Source organism: Nicotiana attenuata, chromosome 1 (assembly GCF_001879085.1).
Source record: "Nicotiana attenuata strain UT chromosome 1, NIATTr2, whole genome shotgun sequence".
NCBI lineage: Eukaryota > Viridiplantae > Streptophyta > Magnoliopsida > Solanales > Solanaceae > Nicotiana > Nicotiana attenuata.
Window position 1 is genome coordinate 104,935,332 of NC_031989.1, and position 6,161 is coordinate 104,941,492.

Genomic DNA, 6,161 nt, shown 5'->3' on the forward strand with positions numbered 1-6,161 from the left:
TCCCACTAAGAGGGAGAAGATTAGGAGTTTCATTGATAGCCCTAACCATTGTTTACGCTTCATTATGGCTCGGGAGGCTGCATCAAATTCTAGGATTACCAGGTGGTCGAGGTTGCTAGACTCTTTGAGCTGGTTCAGAGGCAGGACCATGAGGAGAGGGAGGCTAAGAGGCCTCGTAGTTCAAGTTGTTTCAATCACTACAAGAAACTTGACTTATAACGACCTCTTTTTAAAGAAGGGATGTGAATCCGGTCGTTATAAGTACACTTTTAAAGACCAACAATATTTCTCGTCGTTGATGATGCCTTTTAATTCTACAATAATAAAAAAATAATATTTGGCTCGTTAATATTAAGATATCCGCTCGTTAATGGCTAAGACAATTCGGCGGACATATCCAAAATAAAAAAGCGCCAACACTGTCCACTAAATTTTAAATTCTTCTTTCACTCTATTTAAAGAACCCTAAGCCCCAAATTGCAAAATAAGGAAGGCACAGACTCTCTGCTATCACTGCCTTGCTGTCCTCCCTCTCCAATTGGTGCGGTCTCTCTCTCTCTCTCTCTGGGTGTGTAACGTGCTTAATTGAATTTCAATTTTACTTTGATTTCAACTCAGTTGATTCCTAAGGTTTTCTCTGTTATAAATTGGTATTTTCATCAATTTAGAATTCATAATAGAAGAAAAGACGCCGGATGCTTTCTTGCAGTATTTGGTAACTTTTGGGATAGTGAAGGATGGGGATTTTGATTTGTACAGGAAATTTATTTGCGTTTGCTTGGAGAAAACAAATGCCTAAATTGGATGTCTCTCTTGGACTTGTTGATAAAATGCCTAGTAATTTTTTTTGTTATGTTATATTATTTTGTTCATATTGTTTCTTTGGCTTGAGAAATAGGAGTACTTTGCACGCAAAATGGCTCGGCACCACTGTCATAAATAAAGAGAGTACTTTGTCTTTCATAGTCTTATAATTTGATGAAATATTTAAGAGAAATGCACAATGAGGCACTAGCTCTTTTTGGTGTGGTTGGTCTTCTGTTCAGGTGGAAAAAATTAACATGTCATAAGTAATTTTTTGTGGAATTTTACCTGTGCTTGTGACTTTTGAGTAGGCCTGCAGTTGAAATGTCTGGTTAATTTGGAAGTTTAGGTGCTTAGTAGCATTGACTTGAGAGATCATTTTGCTGTTTACCCTTTTTATTCATATCTAGGATTGAGTTCGTTATGGGATATGTTCTTGGAGTTAAATTGGACTACTTTCTACTGATATCCGCTATAGGTGTTAGAAAATTTTATTTTATAAGGTCCAATGTCACATTAGAGAAGTGTATCTTTGCAAGGGATATAAAAATCCTAAGTCTAAACTGCCAAGTTTGCCAAAGCAAGAAATCTCTCAAGTGCCCAGAAGCCTTGAGCGCGAGGTGTATAAACTCTCTTTTGCCTCATTGAAGCAATCTTGAAATTTGCACTTCATTGTATCATATGAATTCTGATCAAATATTTTTTTTGTTGTTCTTGAATCATTTAAAGCTTTCTTTCCGGAAAGATTATTTATTTGATATTGTGTCCTCAGTTGCACCTTCCTGTTGGAAGAATTGTTTATGTGATTGTTCCGATGTATCATCAGTTAACTAATGTATTTAACACGCTGAATCATGTCTGCACCTTTCAGCAGTTGAAAGAGTAAGCATTGGAGAAGTAGATTATTTTATTCATCTTTGGATTGGTAGGGTCAATTACAGAATATTTTAGTTTAGATACTTTGAATTGAAATTAGTATTCTGATTGTCTGAAAATAGAAAAGTCATTTTGCTTTCAGTGCAATTCTAGGCAAAGTCACGTTAGGAAACTACTTAGCAATCTAGAAGCTAATACCTGCAAAGTCTTGCCTTATGTCTGTAGGATGAATTGCAATCTTCTCAGTTGAGTACCAGCAGGAATGTTTATCAGACTTACTATGATGATCATAGCAAACAGTCATCAGCTAAACATGTTCCTCAAAGTGCCTCGATGATGGATGAGAGCAGGTTGTTACAGTCTTTCTTTCTGACATTCTGATTGTTCTTCTCTACCTAGTCTGAGAAGTCTACTTTCTCTTATCATGTTTCTACTTTTAAAAGAGAAAGCTTAAATACAATAAACTCTTAGCCCCTTTAGCTATCAATTTTTTATTGCTCTGACCATGTATTCCTTTAGGGGGCATAAGATCACCTTCAGTGAACATGATGAAGCTAGTCGCAATGATGAGGAGATGAGAATGCAAATGGTAGCTGAACTTTAACTCCCTTAAATGCTTATTGCTTTCGTTAAAAATCTATTTCTTTACTATTTCTTTTTTTTCTTTCTTGGAAAAGCTCTCATGGTCAGTACTCGTTGTTTCTTGTAGTTAGCTGATGAGGCTCAAACATCAATAATTGAAGGTGAGTTTCTCTTGAGGTTCAACTAGTGAAATATCCATGCCTGCAACTCCTAAGGATAGGTTTCTTATAAATATTTCCCTTCTTGCTACATTGCTGCTAGTTGACTTGTATCCTATCATCTTCTCTTCACTTTTTTTCCCCTCAAATAGCTCCGCTCAGAAATTGATATTTTAATATTAGGATCATAGGATGTTATACTCATCTAAAAGAAAAAATTGTTGTCTGCCTCAAGATTGATGAGCATGTCACTTTGGTCCTTCGCCATCAGTAAAACAAAAAAATACCACGTCAATGTTCTGATCTACTGCCCACCAGCTAAAAGAATGGCTGGTGGTGGTTGGTGAAGGTCTATCTAGGTAAGCTTCCATGATGCTAGGTTCCTTGTAGCTTTTGCACATCTCAAAAAAATTTCTATGAGAAAATAGGAGGACTACCGGTACATCCGCCTGAATACGAGGATTTTGCATTTTGTGTAAATTCTTGTGGTTTGTTTGAGCAAGGATACAAAGGAAGTCCATTTACATGGTGGAACCGGTGACCTATAGGTCACACGAAGTGCTCCAAGGCTCCTCTTAGCATTGTTGAAACAATAAGGGATAAAAATTAATCTTTATGTTCAATAGTCCACTCACTTGGAAACTGACAGACTAAAAATAACAGAAAAAGTACACTATTGAATAACTTTCTTTACTACATTATGAGTTACTACTTCTTATCTCAATGCTCAACTTTTTGTGTGATATGGGTGTGGACCAGGTGCCTGGCCTGAATCAGAAAGCTGTATTGATGATGAATTGGGACCAATTCCATCAAAGTGGAGAGGGATTTGCCAAAATGATTCTGATCAGACCTTTCAGTGCAATAGGTACTGTTTCCCTCAGTCCACTTTTTTTCTTTTGGCATCTTATCTTCACAGCTTGGCAAGCAGAATATTGCACTTTAGAACATCCTGTTCACTAACATCGCACCCACACGAAAAATCAAACCATACATCTTTCTGTATATTTATATTGTAATAATTTGTAAGTTTTGGACAACATAAGTAATTGTAAAGTGATTGTTGATCTGTTCCCTAAATCACTAATCCAGGATAACTTAAAATGGGCTTAACTAGTGAAAATATCCTACTTCAAAGTATGAATTCTACATTTTAGTATTGAATAAAGATTTTGAATTGAAGTTATGTCCATCTTAAATAAAGGAAGCTAATTGGAGCAAGGTACTTCAACAAAGGATACACGACTCTAGCAGGATTTCTCAATTCAAGTTTCAACACACCACGAGACACTAATGGACATGGTTCCCACACGTTGTTCAAGTATCAAGTGTTTTCGGGTATAGAAACGGAACAGAAAAGGGTGGATCACCAAAGGCAAGAGTAGCAGCTTACAGAGTTTGCTGGCCTCCAATTATGGGCAATGAGTGCTTTTATTCAGATATCTTGGCTGCTTTTGATATGGAAATTGATGATGGTGTGGAAGTGCTTTCAGTATCACTTGGAGGAGATGCTGGAGCATATGTCAATGACAGTATAGCTATTGGTTCATTTCATGTTGTTAAGCATGGCATTGTTATTGTTACCTCTGCTGATAACTCTAGTCCTGGTACAGTATTAAATGTTGCACCTTGGCTCATAACTGTTAGCGCGAGCACTATCCATTGTCAGTTTCCCAGCTATATCATCCTAGGAAACAAAAAGCAATACAAAGTAAGGCTTTCTTTTCCTTCTCTTGTGCACTATTTTACCGATAAAGATGTATAGGAGGTGTAACCTACTTGCAATTTTTTAATACCCCTGACTTCGCCACTGAACGTGTATGTATATTCTTGTCTTGATTTTACTAAATGAAATATTTTTTATAGAGAGAAAGTCTTTCAGTTGAAACACTGCCCAAAGGCAAGTTCTTCCCTATTATAAATGCTGCTTCAGCAAAAGCTCCCCATGCTTCAACTGACGATGCGTGAGTATAATCAACTTACTTCACTATCTTTTACTACAAATAAATCTGAGACTTTGCTTGGCTGACATTTAGTTCTATATTTTTCTAGTTTAATTGCAGTCGCTTATGCAAAGCTGGGGAATTAGACCCTAAGAAGGTAAAGGGAAATATTTTAGTTTATCTAAGAGGAGATAATGCAAGGGTTGACAAAGGACAGCAACCTGTTTTGGCAGGTGCAGTTGGAATGGTTCTAGCAAACGATTATGCATCTGGCGATGAAATTATTATTGATCCTCACGTCTTACCTGCTACGCAAATTAGTTATACTGATGGACTTGAACTCTTCGCTTATGTTAATTCAACAAGGTATAACAATTTATGAATAGATTTAACTTATATACACTATCGGTGTAGACTGTCTGAATATGCCACTTCATTTTCTTGTTAAACGTTTTATGCAGTACACTTACAACTTCCATTACACATCCAACGACTCAATTGGGAACAAAGCCAGCTCCAGTCATGGCAGCCTTTTCATCAATATGACCTAACACTGTTACACAACAGATCAGGAACTTGAAGTCTGAAGAAGCTATGCTTGAAGAATGTGCGGAGCAAGTTGAAGCACAATACAGTTTTTGTTCTGTTAGCAGTGGTTTAAAATTTTGTCATTTGTACATCGTGCTACAGTTCTAGTGTCTGTTCTTAGGAGTTGATAAAAATAGTGTCATGCAATTTGGTTGGGTATATTTGTAGACATTGTGATCCTTCGGTTCTTTGAACAATGAAATTTTGTTGAGTATGAATTTTGATTATTTGGTATTTTTTTAGTTGTTGTATATATGTGTGTGTGAGAAAGCATATGGTAATGATTATTATTGGATAACTACAGGAAAAAAATATAAATTGGTGTAATTATATTTGTTAAAATTTCTCATCAACGAAGGGAGCCTCTTTACTCCTTCGGGGTAGGGGTAAGGTCTGCGTACACACTACCCTCCCCAGACCCCACTAGTGGGATTTCACTGGGTCGTTGTTGTTGTTGTTGTCGTCGTCTCATCAACGAAGGGAAATGTGGTCTTTAAAACTCTTTAACAACAGGATTATGAAATGGTTACAGGTGCATTAGTGAAGGGAAATTTGGCAATTTGCGACAGGAACACCGGTCGCTAAATAGGAACAACGACGGGAAGTATTCTGGTCGTTAAAGGAATTTAACGACCGCATTCTAATCCTGTCGTTAACGTTTAACGACAGAGCCTTTAGCGACCGGCGACGACCGGATTTTCTTTGGTCGTTATTGACTTATAGCGACCGGATTTGAACTTTTAACGACTTGATTTCCCTTCGCTAAAAGCCAATTTTCTTGTAGTGAATAGTGTCTCGTCTGGAGGCCAGTCCCATTACAGCAGTGGTCGCTCGTCTAGACCAATTCAGGCATCTCGCCATGTTTCTCGTGGTTCTTCAATTAGCAATAATTCATACATTGTACACACGGCTCAATCATCATTCACTGTGTTGTTGGCATAGAGTTCTTACCATGATTCATCTCCATGGGGCTTTGCGACGAGCTGCTGGGAGGAAACACCTACGCATTTGCGAAGTTTATTGTCGAAAATGTGACATTACCAGGTCATTCTACTTTCGCTTTTGCGATCCTTTTTCCACAATTTTGCAGGGTTCGCTAATGTGCACGCCCAACTCAGTCATCAGTCAGTGCGTTGTTGGCACAGGGTTCTTACCATGCTTCATCTCCACGGGGTTTTGCGATGAGCCGCCGGGCGAAACACCTACGCAT

General features: G+C 37.7%; 1 pseudogene; it reads left to right on the forward strand.

Annotated features, from left to right (window-relative positions):
- LOC109231607 lies at positions 425–5,187 on the forward strand (annotated as a pseudogene).